Source organism: Phyllobates terribilis, unplaced genomic scaffold, assembly GCF_046119375.1.
Source record: "Phyllobates terribilis strain yellow unplaced genomic scaffold, ASM4611937v1 Scaffold_7__3_contigs__length_470593459, whole genome shotgun sequence".
NCBI lineage: Eukaryota > Metazoa > Chordata > Amphibia > Anura > Dendrobatidae > Phyllobates > Phyllobates terribilis.
In genome coordinates this window covers 152,976,864-152,990,896 of record NW_027362767.1, presented here as the reverse complement: position 1 = coordinate 152,990,896, position 14,033 = coordinate 152,976,864, and the positions used below count along the sequence as shown (strand labels likewise).

At 30.6% G+C, this 14,033-nt stretch overlaps 1 protein-coding gene across 8 annotated transcripts in view; it reads left to right on the top strand.

Annotated features, from left to right (window-relative positions):
• The window catches only part of LRRC71 (leucine rich repeat containing 71), a 47,541-nt gene that overhangs the window by 20,158 nt on the left and 13,350 nt on the right, over positions 1-14,033 (top strand). The gene's annotated exons all lie outside the window — the stretch shown is intronic.

The window sequence follows — 14,033 nt, the reverse complement described above, 5'->3', positions numbered from 1 at the left end:
ACTGCCCCTATGTACAAGAATATAACTACTATAATACTGCTCCTATGTACAAGAATATAACTACTATAATACTGCTCCTATGTACAAGAATATAACTACTATAATACTGCTCCTATGTACAAGAATATAACTACTATAATACTGCTCCTATGTATAAGAATATAACTACTATAATACTGCTCCTATGTACAAGAATATAACTACTATAATACTGTCCCCTATATGCAAGAATATAACTACTATAATACTGCCCGTATGTACAAGAATATAACTACTATAATACTGCTCCTATGTACAAGAATATAACTACTATAATTCTGCTCCTATTTACAAGAATATAACTACTATAATACTGCCCCTAAGTACAAGAATACAACTACTATAATACTGCCCCTAAGTACAAGAATATAACTACTATAATACTGCCCCTATGTACAAGAATATAACTACTATAATACTGCCCCTATGTACAAGAATATAACTACTATAATACTGCTCCTATGTACAAGAATATAACTACTATAATACTGCCCCTATGTACAAGAATATAACTACTATACTACTGCCCCCTATGTACAAGAATATAATTACTATAATACTGCCCCCTATGTACAAGAATATAACTACTATAATACTACCCCTATGTACAAGAATATAACTACTATAATACTGCCCCATATGTACAAGAATATAACTACTATAATACTGCTCCTATGTACAAGAATATAACTACTATAATACTGTCCCCTATATACAAGAATATAACTACTATAATACTGCTCCTATGTACAAGAATATAACTACTATAATACTGCCCCTATGTACAAGAGTATAACTACTATAATACTGCCCCCTATGTACAAGAGTATAACTACTATAATACTGCTCCTATGTACAAGAATATAACTACTATAATACTGTCCCCTATATACAAGAATATAACTACTATAATACTGCTCCTATGTACAAGAATATAACTACTATAATACTGCTCCTATGTACAAGAATATAACTACTATAATACTGCCCCCTATGTACAAGAATATAACTACTATAATACTGCTCCTATGTACAAGAATATAACTACTATAATACTGCCCCCTATGTACAAGAATATAACTACTATAATACTGCTCCTATGTACAAGAATATAACTACTATAATACTGCTCCTATGTACAAGAATATAACTACTATAATACTACCCCTATGTACAAGAATATAACTACTATAATACTGCCCCCTATGTACAAGAATATAACTACAATAATACTGCCCCCTATGTACAAGAATATAACTACTATAATACTGCCCCTATGTACAAGAATATAACTACTATAATACTGCTCCTATGTACAAGAATATAACTACTATAATACTGCCCCTATGTACAAGAATATAACTACTATAATACTGCCCCCTATGTACAAGAATATAACTACTATAATACTGCCCCCTATGTACAAGAATATAACTACTATAATACTGCCTCCTATGTACAAGAATAGAACTACTATAATACTGCCTCCTATGTACAAGAATATAACTACTATAATACTGCCCCTATGTACAAGAATATAACTACTATAATACTGCTCCTATATACAAGAATATAACTACTATAATACTGCTCCTATGTACAAGAATATAACTACTATAATACTGCCCCCTATGTACAAGAATATAACTACTATAATACTGCTCCTATGTACAAGAATATAACTACTATAATACTGCCCCTTTGTACAAGAATATAACTACTATAATACTGCCCCCTATGTACAAGAATATAACTACTATAATACTGCCCCTATGTACAAGAATATAACTACTATAATACTGCCCCTATGTACAAGAATATAACTACTATAATACTGCCCCCTATGTACAAGTATATAACTACTATAATACTGCCCCATGTACAAGAATATAACTACTATAATACTGCCCATATGTGCAAGAATATAACTACTATAATACTGCCCCCTATGTACAAGAATATAACTACTATAATACTGCTCCTATGTACAAGAATATCACTACTATAATACTGCCCCTATGTACAAGAATATAACTACTATAATACTGCCCCTATGTACAAGAATATAACTACTATAATACTGCCCCTATGTACAAGAATATAACTACTATAATACTGCTCCTATGTACAAGAATATAACTACTATAATACTACCCCTATGTACAAGAATATAACTACTATAATACTGCCCCTATGTACAAGAATATAACTACTATAGTACTGCCCCTATGTACAAGAATATAACTACTATAATACTGCTCCTATGTACAAGAATATAACTACTATAATACTGCCCCTATGTACAAGAATATAACTACTATAATACTGCTCCTATGTACAAGAATATAACTACTATAATACTGCTCCTATGTATAAGAATATAACTACTATAATACTGCCCCCTATGTACAAGAATATAACTACTATAATACTGCTCCTATGTACAAGAATATAACTACTATAATACTGCCCCTTTGTACAAGAATATAACTACTATAATACTGCCCCCTATGTACAAGAATATAACTACTATAATACTGCCCCTATGTACAAGAATATAACTACTATAATACTGCCCCTATGTACAAGAATATAACTACTATAATACTGCCCCCTATGTACAAGTATATAACTACTATAATACTGCCCCATGTACAAGAATATAACTACTATAATACTGCCCATATGTGCAAGAATATAACTACTATAATACTGCCCCCTATGTACAAGAATATAACTACTATAATACTGCTCCTATGTACAAGAATATCACTACTATAATACTGCCCCTATGTACAAGAATATAACTACTATAATACTGCCCCTATGTACAAGAATATAACTACTATAATACTGCCCCTATGTACAAGAATATAACTACTATAATACTGCTCCTATGTACAAGAATATAACTACTATAATACTACCCCTATGTACAAGAATATAACTACTATAATACTGCCCCTATGTACAAGAATATAACTACTATAGTACTGCCCCTATGTACAAGAATATAACTACTATAATACTGCTCCTATGTACAAGAATATAACTACTATAATACTGCCCCTATGTACAAGAATATAACTACTATAATACTGCTCCTATGTACAAGAATATAACTACTATAATACTGCTCCTATGTATAAGAATATAACTACTATAATACTGCCCCCTATGTACAAGAATATAACTACTATAATACTGCTCCTATGTACAAGAATATAACTACTATAATACTGCCCCTATGTACAAGAATATAACTACTATAATACTGCTCCTATGTACAAGAATATAACTACTATAATACTGCTCCTATGTACAAGAATATAACTACTATAATACTGCTCCTATGTACAAGAATATAACTACTATAATACTGCTCCTATGTATAAGAATATAACTACTATAATACTGCTCCTATGTACAAGAATATAACTACTATAATACTGTCCCCTATATGCAAGAATATAACTACTATAATACTGCCCGTATGTACAAGAATATAAGTACTATAATACTGCTCCTATGTACAAGAATATAACTACTATAATTCTGCTCCTATTTACAAGAATATAACTACTATAATACTGCCCCTAAGTACAAGAATACAACTACTATAATACTGCCCCCTATGTACAAGAATATAACTACTATAATACTGCCTCCTATGTACAAGAATAGAACTACTATAATACTGCCTCCTATGTACAAGAATATAACTACTATAATACTGCCCCTATGTACAAGAATATAACTACTATAATACTGCTCCTATATACAAGAATATAACTACTATAATACTGCCCCTAAGTACAAGAATACAACTACTATAATACTGCCCCTAAGTACAAGAATATAACTACTATAATACTGCCCCTATGTACAAGAATATAACTACTATAATACTGCCCCTATGTACAAGAATATAACTACTATAATACTGCTCCTATGTACAAGAATATAACTACTATAATACTGCCCCTATGTAGAAGAATATAACTACTATACTACTGCCCCCTATGTACAAGAATATAATTACTATAATACTGCCCCCTATGTACAAGAATATAACTACTATAATACTACCCCTATGTACAAGAATATAACTACTATAATACTGCCCCCTATGTACAAGAATATAACTACTATAATACTGCTCCTATGTACAAGAATATAACTACTATAATACTGTCCCCTATATACAAGAATATAACTACTATAATACTGCTCCTATGTACAAGAATATAACTACTATAATACTGCCCCTATGTACAAGAGTATAAGTACTATAATACTGCCCCCTATGTACAAGAGTATAACTACTATAATACTGCTCCTATGTACAAGAATATAACTACTATAATACTGTCCCCTATATACAAGAATATAACTACTATAATACTGCTCCTATGTACAAGAATATAACTACTATAATACTGCTCCCTATGTACAAGAATATAACTACTATAATACTGCTCCTATGTACAAGAATATAACTACTATAATACTGTCCCCTATATACAAGAATATAACTACTATAATACTGCCCCTATGTACAAGAATATAACTACTATAATACTGCTCCTATGTACAAGAATATAACTACTATAATACTGCCCCCTATGTACAAGAATATAACTACTATAATACTGCTCCTATGTACAAGAATATAACTACTATAATACTGCCCCCTATGTACAAGAATATAACTACTATAATACTGCTCCTATGTACAAGAATATAACTACTATAATACTGCTCCTATGTACAAGAATATAACTACTATAATACTACCCCTATGTACAAGAATATAACTACTATAATACTGCCCCCTATGTACAAGAATATAACTACTATAATACTACTCCTATGTACAAGAATATAACTACTATAATACTGCTCCTATGTACAAGAATATAACTACTATAATACTACCCCTATGTACAAGAATATAACTACTATAATACTGCCCCCTATGTACAAGAATATAACTACTATATTACTGTCCCCTATATACAAGAATATAACTACTATAATACTGCCCCCTATGTACAAGAATATAACTACTATAATACTGTCCCCTATGTACAAGAATATAACTACTATAATACTGCCCCTATGTACAAGACTATAACTACTATAATACTGCTCCTATGTACAAGAATATAACTACTATAATACTGCCCCCTATGTACAAGAATATAACTACTATAATACTGCCCCCTATGTACAAGAATATAGCTACAGTAATACTGCCCCCTATGTACAAGAATATAACTACTATAATACTGCCCCTATGTACAAGAATATAACTACTATAATACTGCTCCTATGTACAAGAATATAGCTACTATAATACTGCCCCTATGTACAAGAATATAACTACTATAATACTGCCCCCTATGTACAAGAATATAACTACTATAATACTGCCCCCTATGTACAAGAATATAACTACTATAATACTGCCCCCTATGTACAAGAATATAACTACTATAATACTGCCTCCTATGTACAAGAATAGAACTACTATAATACTGCCTCCTATGTACAAGAATATAACTACTATAATACTGCCCCTATGTACAAGAATATAACTACTATAATACTGCCCCCTATGTACAAGAATATAACTACTATAATACTGCTCCTATGTACAAGAATATAACTACTATAATACTGCCCCTATGTACAAGAATATAACTACTATAATACTGCCCCCTATGTACAAGAATATAACTACTATAATACTGCCCCTATGTACAAGAATATAACTACTATAATACTGCCCCTATGTACAAGAATATAACTACTATAATACTGCCCCCTATGTACAAGTATATAACTACTATAATACTGCCCCATGTACAAGAATATAACTACTATAATACTGCCCATATGTGCAAGAATATAACTACTATAATACTGCCCCCTATGTACAAGAATATAACTACTATAATACTGCTCCTATGTACAAGAATATAACTACTATAATACTGCCCCTATGTACAAGAATATAACTACTATAATACTGCCCCTATGTACAAGAATATAACTACTATAATACTGCCCCTATGTACAAGAATATAACTGCTATAATACTGCTCCTATGTACAAGAATATAACTACTATAATACTACCCCTATGTACAAGAATATAACTACTATAATACTGCCCCTATGTACAAGAATATAACTACTATAATACTGCCCCTATGTACAAGAATATAACTACTATAATACTGCTCCTATGTACAAGAATATAACTACTATAATACTGCCCCTATGTACAAGAATATAACTACTATAATACTGCCCCCTATGTACAAGAATATAACTACTATAATACTGCCCCCTATGTACAAGAATATAACTACTATAATACTGCCCCTATGTACAAGAATATAACTACTATAATACTGCTCCTATGTACAAGAATATAACTACTATAATACTGCTCCTATGTATAAGAATATAACTACTATAATACTGCCCCCTATGTACAAGAATATAACTACTATAATACTGCCCCCTATGTACAAGAATATAACTACTATAATACTGCCCCTATGTACAAGAATATAACTACTATAATACTGCTCTCTATATACAAGAATATAACTACTATAATACTGCCTCCTATATACAAGAATATAACTACTATAATACTGCCTCCTATGTACAAGAATATAACTACTATAATACTGCCTCCTATGTACAAGAATATAACTACTATAATACTGCTCCTATATACAAGAATATAACTACTATAATACTGCCCTCTATGTACAAGAATATAACTACTATAATACTGCCCCTATGTACAAGAATATAACTACTATAATACTGCCCCTATGTACAAGAATATAACTACTATAATACTGCTCCTATGTACAAGAATATAACTACTATAATACTGCCCCTATGTACAAGAATATAACTACTATAATACTGCCCCCTATGTACAAGAATATAACTACTATAATACTGCCCCCTATGTACAAGAATATAACTACTATAATACTGCCCCTATGTACAAGAATATAACTACTATAATACTGCTCCTATGTACAAGAATATAACTACTATAATACTGCTCCTATGTATAAGAATATAACTACTATAATACTGCCCCCTATGTACGAGAATATAACTACTATAATACTGCCCCCTATGTACAAGAATATAACTACTATAATACTGCCCCTATGTACAAGAATATAACTACTATAATACTGCTCTCTATGTACAAGAATATAACTACTATAATACTGCCTCCTATGTACAAGAATATAACTACTATAATACTGCCTCCTATGTACAAGAATATAACTGCTATAATACTGCCCCCTATGTACAAGAATATAACTACTATAATACTGCCCCTATGTACAAGAATATAACTACTATAATACTGCTCCTATGTACAAGAATATAGCTACTATAATACTGCCCCTATGTACAAGAATATAACTACTATAATACTGCTCCTATGTACAAGAATATAACTACTATAATACTGCTCCTATGTATAAGAATATAACTACTATAATACTGCCCCCTATGTACAAGAATATAACTACTATAATACTGCCCCCTATGTACAAGAATATAACTACTATAATACTGCCCCTATGTACAAGAATATAACTACTATAATACTGCTCTCTATGTACAAGAATATAACTACTATAATACTGCCTCCTATGTACAAGAATATAACTACTATAATACTGCTCCTATATACAAGAATATAACTACTATAATACTGCCCTCTATGTACAAGAATATAACTACTATAATACTGCCCCTATGTACAAGAATATAACTACTATAATACTGCTCCTATGTACAAGAATATAACTACTATAATACTGCCCCTATGTACAAGAATATAACTACTATAATACTGCCCCCTATGTACAAGAATATAACTACTATAATACTGCCCCCTATGTACAAGAATATAACTACTATAATACTGCCCCTATGTACAAGAATATAACTACTATAATACTGCTCCTATGTACAAGAATATAACTACTATAATACTGCTCCTATGTATAAGAATATAACTACTATAATACTGCCCCCTATGTACAAGAATATAACTACTATAATACTGCCCCCTATGTACAAGAATATAACTACTATAATACTGCCCCTATGTACAAGAATATAACTACTATAATACTGCTCTCTATGTACAAGAATATAACTACTATAATACTGCCTCCTATGTACAAGAATATAACTACTATAATACTGCCTCCTATGTACAAGAATATAACTACTATAATACTGCTCCTATGTATAAGAATATAACTACTATAATACTGCCCCCTATGTACAAGAATATAACTAGTATAATACTGCCCCCTATGTACAAGAATATAACTACTATAATACTGCTCCTATGTATAAGAATATAACTACTATAATACTGCCCCCTATGTACAAGAATATAACTACTATAATACTGCCCCTATGTACAAGAATATAACTACTATAATACTGCCCCCTATGTACAAGAATATAACTACTATAATACTGCTCCTATGTACAAGAATATAACTACTATAATACTGCTCCTATATACAAGAATATAACTACTATAATACTGCCCTCTATGTACAAGAATATAACTACTATAATACTGCCCCTATGTACAAGAATATAACTACTATAATACTGCTCCTATGTACAAGAATATAACTACTATAATACTGCCCCTATGTACAAGAATATAACTACTATAATACTGCTCCTATGTACAAGAATATAACTACTATAATACTGCTCCTATGTATAAGAATATAACTACTATAATACTGCCCCCTATGTACAAGAATATAACTACTATAATACTGCCCCCTATGTACAAGAATATAACTACTATAATACTGCCCCTATGTACAAGAATATAACTACTATAATACTGCCCCCTATGTACAAGAATATAACTACTATAATACTGCTCCTATGTACAAGAATATAACTACTATAATACTGCTCCTATATACAAGAATATAACTGCTATAATACTGCCCCCTATGTACAAGAATATAACTACTATAATACTGCCCCTATGTACAAGAATATAACTACTATAATACTGCTCCTATGTACAAGAATATAGCTACTATAATACTGCCCCTATGTACAAGAATATAACTACTATAATACTGCTCCTATGTACAAGAATATAACTACTATAATACTGCTCCTATGTATAAGAATATAACTACTATAATACTGCCCCCTATGTACAAGAATATAACTACTATAATACTGCCCCCTATGTACAAGAATATAACTACTATAATACTGCCCCTATGTACAAGAATATAACTACTATAATACTGCTCTCTATGTACAAGAATATAACTACTATAATACTGCCTCCTATGTACAAGAATATAACTACTATAATACTGCCCCTATGTACAAGAATATAACTACTATAATACTGCTCTCTATGTACAAGAATATAACTACTATAATACTGCCCTCTATGTACAAGAATATAACTACTATAATACTGCCCCTATGTACAAGAATATAACTACTATAATACTGCTCCTATGTACAAGAATATAACTACTATAATACTGCCCCTATGTACAAGAATATAACTACTATAATACTGCCCCCTATGTACAAGAATATAACTACTATAATACTGCCCCCTATGTACAAGAATATAACTACTATAATACTGCCCCTATGTACAAGAATATAACTACTATAATACTGCTCCTATGTACAAGAATATAACTACTATAATACTGCTCCTATGTATAAGAATATAACTACTATAATACTGCCCCCTATGTACAAGAATATAACTACTATAATACTGCCCCCTATGTACAAGAATATAACTACTATAATACTGCCCCTATGTACAAGAATATAACTACTATAATACTGCTCTCTATGTACAAGAATATAACTACTATAATACTGCCTCCTATGTACAAGAATATAACTACTATAATACTGCCTCCTATGTACAAGAATATAACTACTATAATACTGCTCCTATGTATAAGAATATATCTACTATAATACTGCCCCCTATGTACAAGAATATAACTACTATAATACTGCCCCCTATGTACAAGAATATAATTACTATAATACTGCCCCTATGTACAAGAATATAACTACTATAATACTGCTCCTATGTACAAGAATATAACTACTATAATACTGCTCCTATGTATAAGAATATAACTACTATAATACTGCCCCCTATGTACAAGAATATAACTACTATAATACTGCCCCCTATGTACAAGAATATAACTACTATAATACTGCCCCTATGTACAAGAATATAACTACTATAATACTGCTCTCTATGTACAAGAATATAACTACTATAATACTGCCTCCTATGTACAAGAATATAACTACTATAATACTGCCTCCTATGTACAAGAATATAACTACTATAATACTGCTCCTATGTATAAGAATATAACTACTATAATACTGCCCCCTATGTACAAGAATATAACTAGTATAATACTGCCCCCTATGTACAAAAATATAACTACTATAATACTGCTCCTATGTATAAGAATATAACTACTATAATACTGCCCCCTATGTACAAGAATATAACTACTATAATACTGCCCCTATGTACAAGAATATAACTACTATAATACTGCCCCCTATGTACAAGAATATAACTACTATAATACTGCTCCTATGTACAAGAATATAACTACTATAATACTGCTCCTATATACAAGAATATAACTACTATAATACTGCCCTCTATGTACAAGAATATAACTACTATAATACTGCCCCTATGTACAAGAATATAACTACTATAATACTGCTCCTATGTACAAGAATATAACTACTATAATACTGCCCCCTATGTACAAGAATATAACTACTATAATACTGCCCCCTATGTACAAGAATATAACTACTATAATACTGCCCCTATGTACAAGAATATAACTACTATAATACTGCTCTCTATGTACAAGAATATAACTACTATAATACTGCCTCCTATGTACAAGAATATAACTACTATAATACTGCCTCCTATGTACAAGAATATAACTACTATAATACTGCTCCTATGTATAAGAATATAACTACTATAATACTGCCCCCTATGTACAAGAATATAACTACTATAATACTGCCCCCTATGTACAAGAATATAACTACTATAATACTGCCCCTATGTACAAGAATATAACTACTATAATACTGCTCCTATGTACAAGAATATAACTACTATAATACTGCTCCTATGTATAAGAATATAACTACTATAATACTGCCCCCTATGTACAAGAATATAACTACTATAATACTGCCCCCTATGTACAAGAATATAACTACTATAATACTGCCCCTATGTACAAGAATATAACTACTATAATACTGCTCTCTATGTACAAGAATATAACTACTATAATACTGCCTCCTATGTACAAGAATATAACTACTATAATACTGCCTCCTATGTACAAGAATATAACTACTATAATACTGCTCCTATGTATAAGAATATAACTACTATAATACTGCCCCCTATGTACAAGAATATAACTAGTATAATACTGCCCCCTATGTACAAGAATATAACTACTATAATACTGCTCCTATGTATAAGAATATAACTACTATAATACTGCCCCCTATGTACAAGAATATAACTACTATAATACTGCCCCTATGTACAAGAATATAACTACTATAATACTGCCCCCTATGTACAAGAATATAACTACTATAATACTGCTCCTATGTACAAGAATATAACTACTATAATACTGCTCCTATATACAAGAATATAACTACTATAATACTGCCCTCTATGTACAAGAATATAACTACTATAATACTGCCCCTATGTACAAGAATATAACTACTATAATACTGCTCCTATGTACAAGAATATAACTACTATAATACTGCCCCTATGTACAAGAATATAACTACTATAATACTGCTCCTATGTACAAGAATATAACTACTATAATACTGCTCCTATGTATAAGAATATAACTACTATAATACTGCCCCCTATGTACAAGAATATAACTACTATAATACTGCCCCCTATGTACAAGAATATAACTACTATAATACTGCCCCTATGTACAAGAATATAACTACTATAATACTGCCCCCTATGTACAAGAATATAACTACTATAATACTGCTCCTATGTACAAGAATATAACTACTATAATACTGCTCCTATATACAAGAATATAACTGCTATAATACTGCCCCCTATGTACAAGAATATAACTACTATAATACTGCCCCTATGTACAAGAATATAACTACTATAATACTGCTCCTATGTACAAGAATATAGCTACTATAATACTGCCCCTATGTACAAGAATATAACTACTATAATACTGCTCCTATGTACAAGAATATAACTACTATAATACTGCTCCTATGTATAAGAATATAACTACTATAATACTGCCCCCTATGTACAAGAATATAACTACTATAATACTGCCCCCTATGTACAAGAATATAACTACTATAATACTGCCCCTATGTACAAGAATATAACTACTATAATACTGCTCTCTATGTACAAGAATATAACTACTATAATACTGCCTCCTATGTACAAGAATATAACTACTATAATACTGCCCCTATGTACAAGAATATAACTACTATAATACTGCTCTCTATGTACAAGAATATAACTACTATAATACTGCCCTCTATGTACAAGAATATAACTACTATAATACTGCCCCTATGTACAAGAATATAACTACTATAATACTGCTCCTATGTACAAGAATATAACTACTATAATACTGCCCCCTATGTACAAGAATATAACTACTATAATACTGCCCCCTATGTACAAGAATATAACTACTATAATACTGCCCCCTATGTACAAGAATATAACTACTATAATACTGCCCCTATGTACAAGAATATAACTACTATAATACTGCTCCTATGTACAAGAATATAACTACTATAATACTGCTCCTATGTATAAGAATATAACTACTATAATACTGCCCCCTATGTACAAGAATATAACTACTATAATACTGCCCCCTATGTACAAGAATATAACTACTATAATACTGCCCCTATGTACAAGAATATAACTACTATAATACTGCTCTCTATGTACAAGAATTTAACTACTATAATACTGCCTCCTATGTACAAGAATATAACTACTATAATACTGCCTCCTATGTACAAGAATATAACTACTATAATACTGCCTCCTATGTATAAGAATATATCTACTATAATACTGCCCCCTATGTACAAGAATATAACTACTATAATACTGCCCCCTATGTACAAGAATATAACTACTATAATACTGCCCCTATGTACAAGAATATAACTACTATAATACTGCTCCTATGTACAAGAATATAACTACTATAATACTGCTCCTATGTATAAGAATATAACTACTATAATACTGCCCCCTATGTACAAGAATATAACTACTATAATACTGCCCCCTATGTACAAGAATATAACTACTATAATACTGCCCCTATGTACAAGAATATAACTACTATAATACTGCTCCTATATGTACAAGAATATAACTACTATAATACTGCCTCCTATGTACAAGAATATAACTACTATAATACTGCCTCCTATGTACAAGAATATAACTACTATAATACTGCTCCTATGTATAAGAATATAACTACTATAATACTGCCCCCTATGTACAAGAATATAACTACTATAATACTGCCCCCTATGTACAAAAATATAACTACTATAATACTGCTCCTATGTATAAGAATATAACTACTATAATACTGCCCCCTATGTACAAGAATATAACTACTATAATACTGCCCCTATGTACAAGAATATAACTACTATAATACTGCCCCCTATGTACAAGAATATAACTACTATAATACTGCTCCTATGTACAAGAATATAACTACTATAATACTGCTCCTA